The sequence below is a fragment of the Ornithodoros turicata genome, chromosome 1, assembly GCF_037126465.1.
Source record: "Ornithodoros turicata isolate Travis chromosome 1, ASM3712646v1, whole genome shotgun sequence".
Taxonomy (NCBI): domain Eukaryota; kingdom Metazoa; phylum Arthropoda; class Arachnida; order Ixodida; family Argasidae; genus Ornithodoros; species Ornithodoros turicata.
In genome coordinates this window covers 30,646,606-30,668,556 of record NC_088201.1, presented here as the reverse complement: position 1 = coordinate 30,668,556, position 21,951 = coordinate 30,646,606, and the positions used below count along the sequence as shown (strand labels likewise).

Genomic DNA, 21,951 nt, shown 5'->3' with positions numbered 1-21,951 from the left:
GAGCTACTAGGAAGCGTTGAATAGTATAACGCCTCATCGCATGGTCCAGTACGCAAAAGCCTGAACGACTCCCTTGATGTTGGCCCTATATAACCTGAACCCCGATCTACTGGCCCTGTTGGTCCAGTTCCGTTGTCACAAGGTCCCTTTGGCTGCGGACATTGAAAATGCCTTCCTGCAGATAGGAATAGCTGTTGAGGACCGTGATGCCCTCCGATTCCTTTGGATTAAAGATGTACCACAAGCTGAGGGAGTTGAAAGTAATTCAGAGGCCTGGAGAATGACACGTGTTACTCCCGCAACGATGCCGAGCACGTTTTTGCTCACTGCAACATCACTTTAAAACGATGAAACAGGAGTTCTCGCAGACATGCGAAATCATGCAGCGCTCCATCTACATTGATGACATGCTGACGGGTGCTGAAGCCGAAGAAGAAGCGGAGGTACTCTTTTGGTAGTCCAACGCAATACTACAAAAGGCGTCCATCAACACCAGAAAATGGTCGAGTCCACGGGCCTATGGCGCAGTATACTACACGTGTGTACGACACGGTCAAACCGGAGTTACGTCAGCGCTCGTTCTCGCCAAGTCCACCTCCTAAAGTTCTAGACTTCCCGAGGTTGGAGGTTGGCAGCGGTGGTAGTGTCAAGGATTTGCATCATTCACACCAAGGTGGCGTCATTCAGCCATCGTATTGTGCTGGATAAGAGGAAACCCTGACCGATTGAAGGAATTCGTGAAAGCACGACTACTTCAGATACACGAGTGGTCTACGCGTACACAATCTAGCAGGTATTTTAACAAGGGGAATTTTCCTGTAGTGCATGCGAAAGAGTGAATTATGGTGAGAGGCCTTGTATGGATAAAGGAAGACGAAGAACAACAGGTGAAGCTGTCAGAGGTAGCGACTTTAAATGAAGAGACAACTGTGTGCAATGTGGAACCGGTACATCTTTCCAAGTACCTATCATAGACGTCAAGTGATATAGCATCATCACCGGACTACATAGCGCAACGTTATGGGTGATGCGCTTCGTCCGCAATTACAGGAAGAGGAACAAAAGGAGGGGACGGTTATTGGCGGCAGATGTCCGCAGCGGTAAATTACTGGATTAGGACGGTTCATTCGGAGAAGAACGAAAAAGGATTTACGACAATCAGCCATTGAAGCGGCCAAATGTACTGTACTAGTACGCGCCATATAGATGTACATGTAATAATGAGATTGCGTGGCCGACTCCAAAAGGCAAGATTGTCATATACAAAGAGAAATATCCTGTCGTCATGCCAAGTGATTCGCATTACATGGAGCTAATAGTATGACAAGCTCGCAAGACCGTCCTACATTCAGGACGAGATACGTTAATGGAACTCAGGAACAAGTACTGGGTAACACGGGTAAGACAGTTAGTGAACCGGATACTAAGATGCGGCATGAACGTACAGACACTCCAATGAAAGACCTGGTAGCGAAGTTACAGCACTTCTACCGGAAGATCGTGTCACGGAAGGCAATCCCTTTGCTACGACTGGTATCGACTTTGCAGGACAAATCTTCATCAAAGCCTCAGAAACACCATAAAGTCATACAGGGTATTAATTTTTATCCGTTAGATTTTTTGTGCAAAAGCTATGAGAGCAGCATAGATGTCGTTTTAGCTGGTCGGTTATACGGCTACGCGGACATCCTCTCGAAGAGAGTATGTAACTACAAGCTGTCTAATCACCCAAAATTTATTAACGAACTCCTTAATTCGGGGATTTCGGGCACAAGCCAGATAGCAGAATGGAAGATTATCCTCATCGGAAGCCATTCTATCTTTTAAAAATCCTAAAACGAGCGTGAAACATCCATAGCCGAATTTCGCTATGCAAATGAGCCGAAACCAAAACCGCGCGTTACAGGGGCACATGCGCTTCGCATGACCGACGGAGGCTTATTTGGGCCGCCTAGCGGTTGACCTGGCCAGCAGATGAGCACCTACTCCAATCATTTTCATCGCTCCAAAGCACGTGACTCTCTGAGCGCGCTGTGCTCCCTGCGCTCCTGGTCGGTGCGGTTTTGGCTCATCGGTGCGGTATTTTTGCAGTCAGATTATGTGGCCAGGTGGACATCCTGTGGGAAAGCCCATGGAAGTACTGGAGGACCGATTACCTAAAATTGTTGAAATGTTAACGCACTTGTACCAAACCAACCAACTGAGCTTCAGCAAAGGACGTCGCCACGTTTTACAGCGATAGCTGTAAAGTAGAGGTATAAAGGGTGAGGGGGGGGGGGAGAGATTCTGGTGTCGGCGGAAGAGTGTCTGAAGCAGCTGAAGCACCCAGTAAAGCGGTTCCGCCCGCGCCCCGCAGAGGGCGCCACAGTCTCACATTGTAATGTCGGCTGCGTCTGCAGAGAGACAGAGCAGCTGTGGCTATGAGCGGCGTACAGATGTGGACAGATGGAGAGAGGACAGCAGGAAGTAGTGGGGGATAGGAGGATTAGTATGCGTCATGGGCCGACTGGAAAAGATTGTCACATTAATTCTGCTACACGCAACACGTTCCCTGTAAACAGGGAGTTGTTTGTTTTGTCCCATTCAAGTAGTTTCTGTAATATTTAAAATAAATAAATAGATAAAGGACGCATGTATGAACGTCTGCATCAACATTTCTGCGACGTTAAGGAAACGAAAGCTGCAGGAGCACTGATGCGAGCGAGTGGGTTAGGATCGGACGTAGACATGATGCGGAAAGAAGACAGGACGCTATACAGACAACCGCTCTGTATGCTTCGTGTGCTGCACATGGCGTGTTAACGCACACACTTCCGTCTATACCTGGTGTGTGCCCCATATGGTCGCAGAGTGACGTTCTTCACCGTGCAAATGCAACTGTGCAACCTGCCAGCGTTGGAAGTTTATGAGTCTGGAATCGTTTTGGAAGATGCGGGGAGACATTACACCCCGGGCTGTATTGTCGAACTACCTGTAACTCCCGTTCCTTTACACACAGTTCTTATGGTGACAAAAAAGTGACCTTAACTGAGCAAATTTCGGAATTGCATTCCTAAAAGCAATGATCATACAGCTGAAATGAAAGTAACGGAACGCACGTTACAACAGAATCCGCGCACAACGTGCGTGGCGTAAACCGCCGCATCCCATGGCGCTGCAATTCAAAAAAGCGCACCCAACCACAGCGCATGCGCAGACGTGCAGATTCTTTCCTCTCCGCTGACGCAAGCGTAATCATGTATTGGCATCGGAGCGGAAGACCAGCCACACAGACTGGCTCCCTCTAACGTTTCACACGGACGAAACTAAGGCTACGTAGATGCCAACTCTAGAGCAATATGACCTCTAGATTAATATGTGTGCTGGACGTCACCATGCAACGAACGAATACTCGCGGAAAGCTGCGAACGTGACAACGGCACACTGTACATGGCCACCTAAAAGTGAAGCACATACGTACCTCTATCATCTTCAAAGAGGACCGAAGATGTCTGCCACCGGCAGAGCCTAATGCCTCAGGTGCCTCAGGCTAACCGGTAATTCCTCAGGTGGACCCGACAGCTATCGCTCTTGGTGAAATAGCGCGAAGGATTCGCGTTAATTCTGGCATATTGTTTTTTTTTGTTTGTTTTTCAGTTTCTTTAGTGAGCGAACTATCCTTTTAACAACTGCCGCTGTAAAACGGGAGGCCTTTGCCTTTTTGTGACACTTATGCTGTTATGGTAATTGTCACAAAAAAGCGTTCGTCCGGCGCTTTACACAAATCTGGAGTGATAACTATAGAGAGAGCGGATTTTTAGGCACTAACGGGGGGCGCTCTCGACATCGTAGGACGAAGGGAGGTGGACCAGGAAAGTACTATCATAGCACTATACCTAAATAACATAGATACAATAAAATGGCTCAAAAGGACTAGACGTATGTCTGCTAAGTATTTAACCTGGGATGAGGAGAGCAGGAAGAAAAGTGTAAAGACTAGGGCAAGAGAATCGGAAACTAGACAATGGGTAAGTAAGATGCGGACGAAACCGTCACTCGGAATGTACATGGAACATAAAAAGGAAATACGAAATCATTCGGTATGGTGGTTGGTAGGAGCATGCTATGTGGTGAAGTTCTATTTTAACAGTGTAGAGTTCATCCCGATCGCCGCTCCATGGTGGGGTGGTCAGTGTGTAGTGCGATCACTCAAATACGCTTTCAGGAAAACGATAGGAAGGAGGTTTTTAGAGTATGACGAGGTTGCAACCATAGTCACGGAGGGTGAGGTGGTATTAGAGAGTTTTAGTGCATCGTACGCTATGGCATTTGCGCACGTAAGGGATAGCGTTGATGGTTCTGCGCACGCCCACTATACGGAAAAAGAGCTTCGCGCAGTGCGCAGAATCACCAACGCTATCCGTTACGTACGCTATCGCCTTTGCGTGTGATCTACTAAAACTCTCTGTTGAACTCAAAGGCGCTAACATACACGTGCAACGAATTAAATGGCGCCCTTACGGCAGCTCCAATACACCACAATCCAGTTAAACTTATTAATATATTATGAATTAAATGACCCAGTGCCTCTGTCACATGCTCTGCTTCTAACAGGCACACTGTTGATCAAGAGAGAAACTGATGTTCTGAGGCTGGAACAACATAGAAGGGACAGATACAAACAAAGCCTCAAGTTGCCCATGAAATCAACGATGAAAGATGAAAGTCACTGAAAAGGTTAGCCAGCTGTAGGGATCGAACCCACATCTTCTGGATTACCGGTCCAGGGCTGGACCGGTAATCCAGAAGATGTGGGTTCGATCCCTACAGCTGGCTAATCTTTTCAGTGACTTTCATCTTTCAACACTGTTGATGACACTACCACGCAACGAAGACTCAGCAGGAACACATCTCTGAATGGCATGCTATAAAACGACAGGAGCTAATAAAAAAAACTATGGGTCACCTTGAGATCACGTGAGCACGATGACGAATAAAGACGAGTTGAGAAAATCCCAGTGCTCTTTGCGCACGCATTGCATCCTGGGCGCTTGCTGAGCGGGGGAACAAAGAATAATCCTTCACATTTCGCTTTCGCTGACCTTGACACGTCGTGGACAATGGACCGGTAGGGGAGAAATCGGAACAGTTTGGACAGATAAAATGGTTAAACAGTTAAATGGTTAACAGTTTGGAGGCCACCCGTTTCTTTCATATTAGTAAACTCCCACAGTTCAAAGCGGCGCTAAGCACTCTGGAATTTTCTGAACTCGTCTGAGGATCAGGCGGCCCTGCAGCATAAGCACAGCAAAGGGGATGGAATGACGGCAAATCAGCGGAATGGCAACAAAAAGGCTCTATTATTTGGAGGCGACAGAACAGTAGAAAAAATTAGCGCAACATTGTCGGCCGTGGAGTGTGAAATATTTTTCAAGTGTGTCTCCATCTTCATCATCAGCTCTAGTAAAAGCTGCATGAGTGCTGCAGCCGCTCATCCTTCATGCATTCATGCTACGATTAAACGTTGCGTAGACAACAGGTATCTGGACAAGTTTCTTTATGTATAATCAGCACACACGTACATTAACAACGCCTAAAACATAAGGCGTGCACTTGACAACCCCGGTAATACAAAAAAGAAAAGAAAAGAAAAGGCAAAGAGCGAGTGTCCGCTGAGCTCCACTGAGTTCCATTGATTTTGGCTTCAAAGCCTGCTGTTTGGTTGGATGTCTGGCAATTATTATACACCAGCGCGGAACGCCCTTTGCCTGTCGGCTGAAAGGCTTGTCGTGCTGCCAACTCCGGCTGCAGCTGCCTTCAGCGTGTAACTAGGATGTGCTGGACATCCTCGTGAACACCGCGCACAGAACAATTGGGGGATATTGTTTTCCCGATTTCGTGTAAATATCAGTCACTGTATGGGACGTTCAGCTGAATGGTACGCGAAGCAGTGCCCCTATATAGGGTTCGGGATTCAGGTACCATGAAGTACATGTCCAGATCAATACCCTGTAAAAGTGACGGCCTAATTGCGATTCCACTATAACAGAGTAATATATACGCTGCTGCTTCTCTGCTCTGCTTCATATTCTACTCTGCTTACTCTGCTCTCTTTTCATTATACACGTACACATGCTTCTGCGCGGACAGAGACGTATACTACATCGATAGACATTGTTGTCGTCGGACGCATGTTGGGGTACCCTACTTCTTTCACTGCCTCACATCTCCCCATTTCTCCCATTCTCATTTGTCCTTTATATACTTATCTATTTATCGCGTTCCTGATCTCTCCCATTTCAGTATTTTTCCATGTCTGTCTGCATTTTATTGTTTGTGAGGCTTTGATTGGCAGCCTGTGATTGCCTTGTTGCTATTTTCTTCTTTTTTTTTCACACTACGAACACTTGAGTGGACTGACGTCTCCTTTTTTTCTTTCCTATTCTGTACTGTTATGACATATGATCGAGAAATATTGCTCGCAGTGACGACTTTCACCCTTGATATGATCACTTCATACAAACGTACGTATGTTTTCGTACTCATACGGTAGTTGAGGCGAAAAATCATTTTATTCTCGCTGCGAAGGAAGGCATCGTACGCAACGGGTAACGCGCGTCGTTTCTACCTTTTCGTGGATTCCATCTGCACATTTAAATGCTTCTTGACTGCTTATGGTGGTCATTAAGCGTTATCGTACCCGCACGTATGCTCAACATTCTCTCTGGTCTGCATTTCTTGAGTCTGACACATTTCACTAATTTACAGACTGCAATCAGCAGTTTCTTCACGAGCGAAGCTTCCTGAGGCCATTGCCGATTTTTGCATTGAATCTTTTCTGCCAGCACGCACATCGATTCACGCTAAAGTCGACCATAACTATACGTTATTCTGAATTATTTACGCACGAAACCAAGAGACACTGCATTCCATTCGCATGGCTCGATGCACATGTGTCAGCCTACGTCGACCCTGTATGCATCTGCAACGTCCGCCGCTTTCAAAGGAACCTCACTAAGGCCTGACACTGAAGTGTCGCGCTCCTGGCTCAGATGCCTCATTGTGTGCGGCGAAATATTCGTTGATATAGATATTGAAGGGGGAACTAAGTAACAGTCCTTCCGTTCACGTTCTCATTATATTGGGCTTGCCTGACATAATCACGTTCTTATATCGCTCCACTTTGTATTCGTTTTGTTTCTGTGACGAACCTTGTCTGGATTTTCCTTTTAATAAATGTATATCCCCCCCCCCCCCTTGTCTGGATTGCTCCTACGGGAGCGCAGGTTTGTTAAGATTTAGAAGTAGCGCATGCACATATCTTTCAAACATTTTGGTTCTTTTCTTTCCTACACAAAAAACGCCGCTTTTAATTTGCTTTTCTTCAGCCATCGTAAGTGGAGACATGAAATATACCTTGTCCTCAAAAACGCACTTAAACAAGCGCTATCGGCAAATGCCATAGAGAAGGGCCATAAGCAGTACACGAGGCACATGGTTTCTTACAATTTCACCCCTGTTTTGGCGCACTATGACCTTAGCTTGTTAACGTGCGCCATTAAAACTCGAATCATCGTCATCAACAACACTGTTTCCTTAACGCTACTCTATGCCGACTTTAGCTGGTTGCCGTTCGGAGGTGAATAATCCGACTCATTGGTCAAGAAGAAAAAAAAAAAAAAAAACGGAGTTTCTTTGTAAGAAAAAATAGAGAGGAGAAATTGAACTCGTCTCCCGACGTGTTCTGCTACTCCTAACGTAAATTCTCTCCCCCCCCCCCAAAAAAAAAACAACACCAAAAAAAGAAAAAAGAGAAAGAAGAAAAAAAAAACTACTGCTTCACTACTTCTCAAGTACTCTGCTCGCAAGTTCGCTGTTCACAAGTTCGATATTCACTATTCACACATTCACTATTCAGAAGTCCACCAATCATAGGTCATGCACAGAGAAGTCTAGAAGGATGTATCCATCCCACAGCTCTGAACAAATTTCACAAGTTACGGAAGTTTCATAAAAGCGGAGTTATTTCCAAGTAATCGATTGGTTTCGCAGGATGAACAGAGATGGCATCTTCCATGTTCCAGAACACTGGCCTATCATGCACCTATCCTAACTGACGGTGTCACACGGCTGAATCAACATTGCAGCGCGTCTTGACATAAAGCGTTCAGCTATGTCTGGGAGTGCCAAACGCCACATCGAACCTCACGGCATTAGCCGAAGCGAGAGTACCGCACGTAACCACACGTCTCGCAACGAGATAACGGCGTCACCCGCTTGTTAGGGTTATCCGCCGCATTCGGCCGAATTCTGCTACCCATAAGATCATAATGCCACTCTGTCAAGAAATCTCGTCACATAAAAGTGCTACATGTCCCGTACAGCACCCCCCCCCCCCCCGTGGATTTTCCGACATTCAACGTACTGTGGACATACCCGGAATACGGATAAGGGGACCCCTCCCACGCATATACTACGACAACTTACTCTGGAAGTCATTGGCGGATGTGCTGAAAATATGAAGACTTTCCCTGATGGGGTAGAGTATCTCCCCTGATGATGAAACTCCCCATTCATCACCTCAAAATAAAGTTGTTGTTGTCGTTGTTTCTTGATGGAACAATGAATGACACTGGGTCAGCCTGTGCATTTGTCGTGCAGGATTCCGATATGCACCGTGATGATTCTAGAATGACTAAATGGGGTCTCCAGATGTGCCGAGCGAGCAGGCCATACGTACTTGCACGAATGTCTTCTTTGTGTGTGTGCATCCCTGGAGTGACGGCGGTCCTTTGAAAGGCTGGACAGCACGACATTGTTTTGAACGCCCCCCAGTCTTGGCGAAGTTAACTGCTGACAGACCAACGTCTACCAGGGGATAGTGTTACAGCGGAGAAAGCTCCCTTTGTAGCCATTTCACTGTTTTGCCGACTCTTCCCTAAGCAGGGAATGGGTGTGTTGATGACACGAGACGTTACTCGCAGCATGATCCATGCAAATAGCGCATGCGCCAGTAACCGTGACGTCATTGAAATATGTGCTTCTCTGCTTCTACAGAGTCTAATGCTGGCACCGCCTACGAGACTCGGAGGAACTGTATTCAAGAAACTTGAAGTAACCTTGGTCTCACTACAAACACTATAGATCTCGACTAACGATAAACTAACCGAGGACAAACAGTCGAAATATTTGCTTCTCTGCTTCTGCAGAGTCTAATGCTGGCACCGCCTACAAGACGCGAGGGAATTGTATTCAAGAAACTTGAACTAACCTACTTGGTCTCACTACACTATAGGTTTCAACTAACCATAAACTAACCAACGTCGCTTCGTTCTGTGTTGCTCCAGCGCGTCTGCAATGCTAAGCCTAACCGTCGCCAGAATATGCATTTCATTCGGTAGAACGACTTCGATGAGACGACGATTCGATGTCTTGTTTTCGCCTGCGATATCATGCCCTTGGTATCCGCCCTGCTTTGTAAGGGATTAGGCGTACCTGAGCCTGATAACAGAATGTATAATGAAGAACGCCGTGTGCAGGCTCTGCACACGGCACTGCATGCTCTGCAGGCTCTGGACGACACACAGGCTCTGCGCGGTGCTGCGTGGGAATACGGCGCCTGAATCACACTCTCACGCACGCTAGATAGGAGAAAAGCGCTCACAGAACGACAACACTGGGCAAGTGATCATGCTGCAAGGGCTGCAAGTAACGTCTCCGTGTTGACGACCGGCGAGTCCATAACATGGGAGCACGAACGGAAGAGAGAAGGAGAATAGAGGGGAAACCACCAGGAGTCTTCACTGAACCGGGGGTTACAACAAGTAATCGCTCGGACGGGCAACCCTCAACTCGTCTCGCAAGGCCCGACTCCACTTCAGACTCTGCAACCTCACCCCAGCTCGACAGCCGCCACCAGCAGTGTGCCGCTACAGACACAACGACAACGTCTATTGTGGTGAGCTCAGCAGCTTGTGCACAGATTTCTTGCATTATATTAAATTGTTTTGCCCATTGTTTACTGATGCTGGCCTCGTTCCTTCCACAAACTACCCCAAAGGTATCCCTATTTCTTGTGCTGTCCGTATCTACCGGGAGTGGTTATCACAACACCACACGGTCAGGTTATCGCACAGGACGTCGTCAACTGCGGCCGAGCTCTTTGGCGCATTTATCGCCGTGAGGCTTATTGCCGAAGCAGCAACACCTGCCAAATGGGTAACTTTTAGTGATTCTAAAAGCGGCCTTCGTCCACTTCGAGTAGCACAAGGCACATGCAGCCTTGCAGTCATTGCACAGGACATCACCATAGTGTACAATACAGCTGCCACAGAAGGTTGTGGAATTCCACAAAAATCACTCGATCCGAATTAAAACCAGGCGCTCCATGAGTTTGCACAAGCAACTATAGTCAAGCTTATCGGACGCAAAGAGTCCATTGCATGAGGTGTCTTGTCTTGGATTCAGTGTTGGTACTTCTTGGGCCATTTCCCAGGACTCAGGTACGATACAATGATGTGATATGATAGAAGAAGAAAAAAATGGGGATTTAAGTCACGACAAAGTCAGACTGGCTACCTCAGACCACTTCGCCACAGTTAGTTGAAGAAAAAAAGGAGAAAACTCAGTAGTTGGGGGCGGGAGACAGACATCCCGAACTAGTGGGACCACTTGTCACAACCGGGGGACCAGAAAGTGTCACAAAATGTCAATCAAGGAAACGTAGGAGCGCTTTCAATGCAGCCGCTTCATGATTGAATGGCTGAGGGCCTACACTGTTAAAACAGAACTTCACCACATAGCACGCTCCTAGCCAACCATCATTCCGAATGATATCATTCTGTGCATTGATTTGTTGAAAATGAGAGGAGGCGCCTATCTGGGACAGATTATCTTGTCCCAGATAGGCGCCTCCCCCCTGTTTTGAACAAATCATGACACAGAATGATATCATTTGGTATGATGGTTGGTTAGGAGCATGCTATGTGGTGAAGTTCTGTTTTAACAGTGTAGGAGCTATATAAAAGGTCAAACGGCCCTGCGTCCAGGCGAGCCGGACTTGCTTCTAGTATCCTGCGACTGTCAGCATACTTGGAGCACCTGAGGAGGATGTGCTCTGTGCCCTCGACAACATCGCACTCACTGCAGTTCGGAGATGGTGACCTGGCCAGGTTGTAGAGCAACCGACCGATGTACGGGACATTCAGCCGGAGCCTATGCAGGAGACACGCTGCTTGTCGAGGAAACGACGGAGGTACGCTGACTCCAGAGGTTGGTCAGTAATAGTAACAGAACTCTGGACTAAAGATGTGCTACAGCATGGTACGATATTCCATCCGATCCTGATGGCAAGCCGGTATCAGCCTGGCTGACATTCCCTCTTTTCTTCGTATTAAACATATACCCCCCCCCCCCCCCTCCCGGTCCTGATGATAATCCTCCTTGGATAATCTGCTACGGGACACTCGGGACACTCTGCTCTTTCTAGAAAGAGCAGTTCGAGTGTCCTGCTGTTCATAATTGTCACAGAAAAGACGTACGCCCCCTGTTTTCAACAAATCAGGGCAGATAACGATATCATTCGAGATAATGGTTGGCTAGGAGCGTGCTATGCGGTGAAGTTCATTTTTAAGAGTGTAAGCTGTTTTCGGAAGAGAAGCTTGTTCAAGTCGACTGTGAAGAGGTGACGAACATTACCGTAATGGTCTCATACATACGTTCCCGGATGCGGTAGTCCCTTTAACGTCGATATCGGTGGTCGAAAGAACAGTGATTTCGCAGCTTTCTCGCTTCCCAATAGACGATTTCAGGAAATCCCAGTGCTCCTTGCGCACGCGTTGCATCCTGGGATATTACTGTCATGTTTCGTTTTCACTGACCTTGACACCACGTGGACAATGGGCCGAGAGAGGAGAAATCGAAACAGTTTGGAGACCTACTGCTCCTTTCTGATAAAGCAAGTTCCCATAGTTCAAAGCGGCGCTATGCTCTCTGGGATTTTCTGAAGTTGTCTGTTGGGCATGTGTGTCCTGTCGGAAGTGAACGCGCCCACCACACGCAACGGTACGTGCATTGACCAATAGTCTTCGGCAAGAACATTCTCACGGAGTTGCAGTGCCTCGCCTTGCCGACGTACTTCACTGGTCATAAAGGTCTGCTGTTGCTCTTTCAATAAAGCAAGTGTGAAAACAGTTGTCTATGTCTGTGTGGTAAACACAACCGTGGAAACATTGCAGCCAATTGCACGACGGTGATACAGCTATCGCTGTCACTTATTCGCACATTGGAGGGGAAAAGGCGTGTTTCCTTTCAGCTTCAATTTTCGGAAGACTTTGGATTTAGTCTTTTCATCAGGAACCAAGGTACAGCTCCGGTCAACATTAATAATAACACTGGAAAAAAATCGGTCTCATTTCCCAGCGCGATAACAGCCATCCTTGGGGCACTGGGGGAATGTTAAGTGAACAAAAGTCTTGCGTTAAACTGACAGAATAATTTTGTTCAATTAAGATTTCCTCATGGCCCCAAGAGTAGCTCTAATCGCGCTCGGGAACGAGACCACATTTTTTCCAGTCTTATTATTAAGGTTGACCGGAGCTGTACTAAGGAAAAATATGCCAATCATAGTATGACCATGCGGATTGTGGCGGCACCGTAAAAGCGTTCCAACATATTTTACGAAACATAAATAGATATAGTAAATAGCTGAAGTCTTTTAAGCTGGCACTCTGCTTGCAGGAAGGTATTTCTTGGTATTGCTACTCCTGGTTGACGTTACAGTAACGCATGTTATATTAGCATATGGATAGCCTTGTATATCATATGTTGCAGGCAGAGACACAATGAAGTTTCATTTTGAATGAAAGCAGAATTGTGGAACAATTTTGTAGCATGTATCTGTTCCTTTATCGCGACTATTAGATTACATTAAAGGGGGGGGGGGGGGAGAAAGCGGATTGTTAGTTGTTATCACAACTATCGTTTGTTCCGTATTCGTCTAAACCACGTAGACAACTGCGTTATTGGTTCAGTTCGCAGAAATATAGGGAAGATACTGGGAACTGCTACTGCTGCTAAAGACAGATTCCAACCATTTCCTCTTTGCGAATTGTAGACCCAACGCTGTCATACCGGCTGCCTGCAAAGCTTCCTCGTCCCCTGAAGTCGCTCATCCACAGGCTAGTCTGAACATGGCCTTCACTCCGTTCTATCGCTACCAGCTAGCCCTATTTGCAACGAGTGTGGTGTACTTGCCAATGTAGTGCACATACTCCTCCGCTGTCGGACCTATATAACAACGAGAGGCGTATACTGCAATCACAGCTTGCCACCCTTGACAGCCGCCCCTTCAACTTGTCGTGCATCCTCGGCCCTTGGGACACCGCGGCCCACTCCAGGGCGGCTTTACGTCATGTAGTAGGTTTTTTTTTTTTAGGCGACTGGCCTAAAGGACTCATTGTGACCCCGACAGCGCCCTCAGACATTCCCACCATCACGATCAGGATCGCCATCGCCAGTCCGATCATCACCGTTTATCTCTCATCATCATCATCATCGCTCATCATCGTCATCATTCATATTAGAAACCCTAGCTACCCTAGATATGGGTTAGCGTTCCACTCCTAGAGTGTAAAACCTCCCCACTTCATCGTCAGAATATAATTGTTGTTGTTGTTGCAAAAGACAGGAATGGTGACTAAAAAATGGAAGCGACAATCGGACGCCGTCCAATATGTTGCCAGTGGAGCAAGGCGATTCGAAGCTGATATCGGTAGCAAATGAAAAAAGAAACGCACGCATGGCAAACGCACAAGATCTCACGTAATAACGTAACGATATAATTTACCATCACGTGGTACATGTCCGCCAACCTGCAGCTGGCTCCTTTCGGTCTGCTACCCTGTACGAACGTCTGTGCCCTATACCGGACGCTGTGATAAGTTGGAGCGGGACAGGAATCAATCTTGCAAATTCCTTAATGCGAAAAGTACGCAGAAGTGAGACCTTATGCTTTATGTACGTCGTCACAAAGAGGAATTGTACATTGCATACATCAAAACAACGCGAATGGATTTTACTTTACGCTCCATTCAAAAACGCATGGTCCCGGAGATGCGAAAACCACTATATGTACTAGTTGAAAGAGGAATAGAAAAAGTTTCAATATTGAGGTTCGAATCCCAACTGATACGCTGTACCGGCTTCTATTGTTTTTAAATATTGTTATTTGAGACTGAGTATTCGTATAGGCGGTTATAAAAAGCAACAAAGAAGTACAACAACCTCGTCGCGAACAAATTCTTTCCGTGTAAGAACTCCAACTAAGAATAAAAATGAAAAATTACGAAAAGGATCGCTTCGACCCGTTGTATCTTCAGTGCTGGAAGCCTGCGGCGGTTACTATGGGCAAGGTTTGCCATGTTCCATTCACCGCAGAAGTTCGGATAACCGTTCGCTTGCTTTCTTTTCCCCAGTGTATGCCACACCCACCTGACAAAGCGACGTTAGGCAGTGTACGTGTACCTCCTGTGAGAACGGGCACACTATATGTGATGCCAAGTTTAGATAACTGAACAACGACAACAACTGCATTTGTGATTACGAACGGGGTGTTTCATCTGAAACATGCTATACTACATCGTATTAAATGCGTTGCACGTACTTTGCAGCAACTTGTAATCATCCGAATTCTCCCAACAGTCGTCTACAAGACGAACAGAGCACACATAGGTTATATTACGATGAGGTGGGCCATTCACCGCCGTCCACGGTGATACACTGCCCCATTGCTCTTTAGGGAACGAATGAGGGACGAGGCGAGTTTGCGCCCCCCCCCCCCCCCTCTCTCACTGGTCGAGGTCCAAAATATGCAACTGTAAGTACAGTTGTTGGAAATCTTCATAGTTTGTTACGAAATAGAAGTGAAGTTCTTTAAGAGTGACCTCTAGCTCTTTGCAGCGCAAGTATTCGATGTTCCTCCGCAGTATTACGCAAGGACCACTCCGGCAAATCTCAGACACTAAGCAGACATCTGAAAACTTACTGATGCGCTCAATTACCTACGAACAGTAAGAGCTCACGTACGAATCTGTCGGTGACTGGCGACTGACGTTGTCGTACTTTTGCGTGACTCAAGCAAGGGGATGAAACTCGCGAGTTCACTTGCGGACTAAAGTGAGGCGCTGCGAGCCTTTCGCGTCATCGAACGTCATGAAACGTCAAAATTTGTACGTCGAAGCCCGAGTTCTCTACCGAGAGCATCCCATTGGCTCCTGCGGCCGCTCCCCTGGTATGCGAGCGCTCATTGGTCGGTTTGAAATTTTAACCTTTTCGTGGCGCGCGTGAGCCGGCACCGCCGTCCCGGAGAAGAGAAGGTCGCTGTAAAGTTTCGAAATATGGTGCAGCGGGGACGCCCGCAAAGCATCTTTCCCGGTACCGCTTTGGATGGTTTTTAGTGCCCGTCGATACCGACTCTGCAAAACTCGAATCCTCTTGGATACTTCTGCAAGTAAATTCAGTGATACATAAGTGGAAGGCAGGTCTGCTTCGCTTGCTTGGCGCGACAACGATTCAAGAAGGATCAATACTGTGTTTTTCCACTCGATGCAGGTAAGTCAGTTCCTATTCCATTCTGCCGCTATGCTATAGCGTAGCATAACATAGCACCGCAACTGTGGCGTATACGCAACATTTCGGCCGGTAGAATTTTTAGTTTTCACGTTTTCTGATCCTCGTTCTGGTCTTTCTTGCTCAGGTATCAACTAGGTACTGCTCAACTAATATCTGCTTCAGAAAAGCATCTGCATGGACGCAATAGAATGGATATGCCACCCTGAGTGGTTGGAACATCATCTTTCGGCTTAGCAGCTGCACAGGTTCCTTTGTGACGGGTCAGCCTTGACATGTGACACTACACAAGCAGCAAAGGGATATGGACATGTTTTCTGTCATGCTGGATTTGTGAATGTGTGTGTCTGTGCAGTGAATTTACTGATCTACTGTGAAATCTTCCACGTGAGACATATCAGCTAGCAGTGAATACGAAGTTGCTTTGGCATATTACTCGAACTTCAGAAACAATGTTCATGTGAAGTTTGTGTTTGGCGCAGATACAGCAGACTGCATATGTGTGATTTGGAAATACCAATCCCGAAAAATAAAGCACCTTGTGCAACAGAAGAGCCAACGCTTCCGCGTTTTATTTATTTCACTGGATGCGAACGAAAATCCAGAACCGCCAAAGCGGGGGAGAGAACAGAGGGGAAAGGGAAAAAGTACCCGTCGGCAGCGTCGCTTTACGTCACCGGTCACCCAGGGAGACAAAATAAAACAAAGCAAAAACCTACTCTACCGAGGCCCAACGATTGGCCCGACGTCAGAGGTCACGTGAGTTTTTCCCGACAATAGAAATATACTACACGTTCATTCCCCTGACTCAAGTCCGTGGAAGTCGACATTATGCGCTGAATTTGCGGTCCCAGCGACGTTTCGAAAGTAAGGCTTCCGAATACGCCACGACAATTTTCTCTGTCTGTACCCTTTCCATCATCATCCCCTCATTCGTTCCCAAAACGCAATAGGGCAGTGTACCACTACAACGGCGATGAATCGCCCCACCTCATCATCACCCAACGCATATGTGTGTGTGTGCGAGCAGGGGAGAGGGCAGAGTGAGAAACCATCCTCTCACAAGGTATACCTTGTGAGAGAACGGTTTCTCCTCTGCCCTGACGGTGCCCCTCCTTATTGCTATATAGCAATAAGGAGGTATTTGTAGGTATCTCTTAGGCGAGAGCAGAGGCTTGGGAAGTGCCTGCCCTCCGCGTCCTCCTATTGGCCGGCATCCAGGAGGCGGAGCCTCCCTCGCTCTTGGTCAGCAAACGCAAGGATAGTCACCAATGCTGTCGCTTCAGCGGAAATACGGGAAAGAGAGAAACTGGGGATCTGAGCAGACAGCAGACCTACCTGCATAGCGTATATCGCTGCGCCCATGAAGGGGAAATACAGTACATTTCTGCGCATGAGAGAAAGAAAAGGTTGGAGGTGGTGGTGGGAGAAAATGCACGTGAGAAAGCGTCCTGTCCACTCTGAAAGCCGCAATAAAGGGGCATTCGCAGACGGGCCACAACACTATGGTGAAAAAGATGAAACAACGTTTTGGTGTTGGTGGTGCTAATGAATGAACTCGCTGTTGTCGGCCTCACAGAGGTGGGCAACGTCACGACTGATGCTCTGGGGGAATTTGCGTCCTGGGCCGACTTCTAAGGCAACTGTGCCGACATGTCTGACAGCGTCTGAGGGAAACCCAGGAAAAACCCCAGACAGCACAGCTGGCACCGGGATTCGAACCCGGGTACCTCACTTGCCCCTCGTGCACGTAGAACGGTCTCATTGGATCGCTCTCAAATAAGGTACCACAACAACTACACGTGAAGCAACGTGGACCTCGCGTGTAGTTTTTGTGGTACCTTATTTGAGAGCGATCCAATGAGAACGGTCTACGTGCACGAGGGGGAAGGGAAAAGCTGAGGGGCTGCGCAAAAGGCTGACCTACTTGCATAGCGTATTACACTACGACAGTACGTCTCTGCACATGAGAGAAAGAAAAGGTTGGAGAAAGCACTCAGAAAGCAGCAATAAGGGGCCAATAGACCTCTCCCTGTTTCTAAACAAATGACGTCATAGTGTTCGACAGCGCCACGAATTTGGTAGAATGGAACTACACTCTTAAAAATGAACTTCACCGCATAGCACACTCCTAGCCAGCCATCATCTCGAATGATATCGTTATCTGCCCTGATTTGTTGAAAACGAGAGGCGTACGCCTTTTCTGTGACAATTATGAACAGCATAAGTGTCACAGAAAAGGCGTACGCCTCCCGTTTTCAACAAATCAGGGCGGATAACGATATCATTCGAGATGATGGTTGGCTAGGAGCGTGCTATGCGGTGAAGTTCATTTTTAAGAGTGTACATTCAAAGATAGTAGCGAACAAGGTCGCGCCCGAAAGCCACGGTCTTGAGGGGATTACGATGGTCTCTGAAAAGGACGCGACCTTCGGTCCTACGTTTCTTTCAATAGGAGGCAGCGAACAAGTGCCCATTCGTGGAACTCAGCTCTCCCCTTCCGATCTGTTTTGGTTTCGGTGTGTCTACCAACGTCATGATGACGTTTCTCGGGTAGAGGTTTATTCGCAGACGGGTGGCCACAACACTATGGTGAAAAAGATGAAGCTACGTGGACTTCGCGTGCAGTCGGGGCGGTTCCAGGATTTTTCTGAGGTGGGGGTCCAGCTATGGACAGCATGCTAGATAGGCGATCTAGGGTCAATTAAATACTATGTGGAGAAAGAAATTGAGGAGGGGGTCAGGACATCCGGTCCCCCCCCCCTCTAGATCCGCCCGTGCGTGCAGTTGTTGTGATACTATGGTAGGCTAGAAGCTCACCATAGGGAGACCTTATTTGAGAGCGATCCAATGAGACCGTTCTACGTGCACGAGGGGAAAGGAAAAAGCAGAGGGGCTGAGCGAAATGCAAGGTGTGCACCCGCTATTTCCTTGCGTATGCGCAAACCGATTGCGAACGCAAAAATAGAACTCTCCCATCTTTACAGTATTCAAATAATTACATCTATAAACATAAAGTTGTAGGGAGCTCGTGGATCATACTCGTGGGTACTTTTGTGAAACGCTTTCATCCACTTTGAAAGATGTTGTTCATTACATCATGCACACATTGTACAGCACCCTAGAGTATTGAGGAAAGAAGAATTATTTTTGTAGGTGTCGTACTTGGAAAGATATAGGCCCTTGAACACACGTATACTAGAAGCTCTGATATCACAGCTCCGGACATTCCCGGTAGTTGTATGCACGTGACCTCTCTCGTGCTTCCTCACTGGAGGAGACGCCTGTCGTGACGTCAGAGGCGCATTAGTTTCGTATTCGCGGTACCGGTTTTCTGTCTATTCCCCCTTTGCTGTAAAACTTGAAATGCAGGTTCACATCGATGCAAACAATTGCATCTTACATTTATCCAGAATAACATGAGTTGAAGTGTCGCACCTCTCGTAGGGGATAATGAGCATGCAACTATTTTATTCTTTATTATTACGTTTTATCTGACAGCGTAACTGCAAAGGTTATCGTCAAAACGTTTCTGCAACCGAAGGTTGGACAAAACTGGTGTCATATATTACACGTGCCTTATCTGAACAGGCAAATACATTGAACGAGACATTCTCTTTTCCCAGTAGACTTAGAACTGACGTCTCGAGAGCTACAGTTTTAGTACATGCAACTGTGCTGCAGCTGAATGTGCTCAATCCGCGAAGAGCGTAGCTATCGAAGATAAGCGAAACTTTTGGATCCTGACGACAGTACTATTACGAGACAGTTTAATCCCCCTTGCTTTGGGCAGTCCTATGTATTAGACTTTTTGTTCTTCTTTGCGTCTTGCGAGGAATAGAGAGAAACCTGTGCCGTAGTCTTCAGTATCATTTTATGTCCTTCTCTATTTCAGATATGTTGGAATGGCTGCGGATAACCTTCGGGGACGCAGTGCTCAGATGTCTACTGACTGGAAGCGCTGCGAAATACTAGTAACGTAGTCCGACAACACAAAGGTGATATCCACACAAAGGCAAGTGGGAAAGACGACAATGAAGAACGTTTGAAACAGTGACGCGATAGTTTCACAATACGCCCACAATTATTTTGAAAGTAGGGAAATAAGTAGGGAAATTTAAACGTACCGCAGGCTTGTTGTTACGAAGAAGATTGAGTGCGAATATATCACATTCGTAAACAACAAAAACCTGAAACACCAACGTATGCTCTTTGAAAGGTATTACGTAAGAGCGGTAAGCATGCACTTGTACGGTGATTTGGGATATGCAACATCATCAGTACTACAAAAATAGGAACGTAGCGAGGGGGGGGGGGGTACTTAGGGGGCTTCAGTCCTCCACGCGAAATGTAGTGGACCGGTAAGTAGTAAGCGTGGCGTCATTTCTTCGCGTTCGGCTCGGCATTTTTTGTGCTCAACAGATCGCATCGTCACTGGCTAGAGATCACCTACACTGTTAGAAAAATTTATACCTTTTAGGGTATAAATCGCCCGTGCAATAACTCGTACCTTTTAGGGTATAAATTTATACCCTCCGGAAAGGTATATATAGTTTATACCCTAGTGGAGGTATAGAATTTATACCTTTTCTTCACATAAACTGTACCTCTGCAGAGGTATATTCTAATCCCAGTTTTTTCTTTCAATCATCATCATCATCATCAATCCAGTTTGCGACAAAATTTTAGTACAAGGAGTTGAAATAACATTTGATGAGAAGAAAAGCGTTCTTTTCTTTTTTACCACACTCACACATGCAAACTATTTGAGAGCAACGCTCGAGTACGCCACACGAGTTCCTCATATAAAAAAAAAAAAAAAAAAAATATAATATAAGAAAGAAAGGTTCAAAGAGGAATGCCCGTTCCGCGTGTTTGGCAGTTTTGATCGATCAAATCCAGATATCGACATCTAAAGGACAACAAATACTGATATACGGCTGGCGACTTGGCAAACTGTAGAGCATCCTTCGCCTGGCGGACAACCATACGGGTGAGAACGGCAAGATTTAATTATTTCAGGTACATATATGACGCAGTCTCAACTCAACCTATAGATTGTAGATGCAACTCTAACGAAGTCTGTGTTTCTTAAACAAATTACTGTTTATCTTAAATGACACCGCTTCAACAAAAGAAAATTATGTGATTCAACACGTGGTGCAAGTAAAGGTATAAAAACGATGAAGGTATAAACAGCCTGCAGTTATACCTTAGGAAGTATAGCCTCGGTTGTATATGTTACACACAAGGTATAAACACGTGATAATGAGGTATAAATATGTTTCGTTATCCCTGCTTCATACCTCTTTTATACCCTTGTGCACGATTGGAGGTATAAATCGGCACTTTGTCCCTTTTCAATACCCTCGAAAGGTATATATCTGCAACAGAAGGTATAAAAATGGTACAATAGCCCATTATTATACCTTCTTTATACCTTTTTTTCTAACAGTGTAGTGATCACCTAGTGATCACCACGTTGTGTATGCTGACAGGTCATGTTGACATGATCAGATGGATGTCCCACCCCCTTCTGAAAACAATTCCTTGCTACGCCACTCTGCTAAAAGCAGTGTATTTAAAATACGTAATCACAATCACATTGGTTCAAATGATGTTCATTTATTCAAATTATGTTCATCTAAAATATTAGAATATCTCAATTGAAGCACTCACTATACGAGCGTCAGAAATCGACGCAAGTAACACCTGTTACACGACTGAGTCGTCTACAGCGTTACCGCGCCGATACAGTTTAATAGAACGCCCGACGCCTAACTTAGGCTAACACAATTTTATATACTCATCGATAATGAAGGCGCGTTTTACATATTTATCCGGACGAGTGCTCGTGGTCGAACATCCCGTAAGAAATCTTCGCACCAATGCCGGTGAGTGGGCAGAGTGTATCGAAACGTAACAAGTTGGAAGGGTACCATAAACCATGCAGTCACAAGTGTAACAGTTACCAAAAAGAAAAATTAAAATACTTCATTTTGATGCTGTCGCACTACCGTGTGGGGATCGAAAAACGTATTCTACGTAAAAAAAAAAAAAGAAGAAGTGTTTTAATAGGTATGCCCAAAGCACAGACACATTTTTTTCTTAATATTTTCGTAAAGGGTTTAATAGCCCCTTACGAAGGAGAATCACGCACTTTAGTACTAACGCAATTTATGCGCGGATCACCTGGCACAAGTTTTTGCTTACACCTCAACGACTACAGCTCACTGGAGGCAGAGAACCTCCCAACCGAAAAAAAAAGAGGGTGCCCTGATGAAAGGCTCAATATTGAACGCTGTTCGTCGGGATTGCCTCGTATTACCTGCTCTAATATTATCA

At 46.3% G+C, this 21,951-nt stretch overlaps 1 protein-coding gene across 1 annotated transcript in view; it reads left to right on the top strand.

Annotated features, from left to right (window-relative positions):
* The window catches only part of LOC135377855 (uncharacterized), a 250,025-nt gene that overhangs the window by 149,355 nt on the left and 78,719 nt on the right, over window positions 1–21,951 (top strand). Inside the window, exon 4 of the mRNA XM_064610568.1 lies at window positions 19,502–19,625. The gene's annotated coding sequence lies outside the window, so the exon portion shown is untranslated. The remainder of the gene's footprint in view (window positions 1–19,501; window positions 19,626–21,951) is intronic.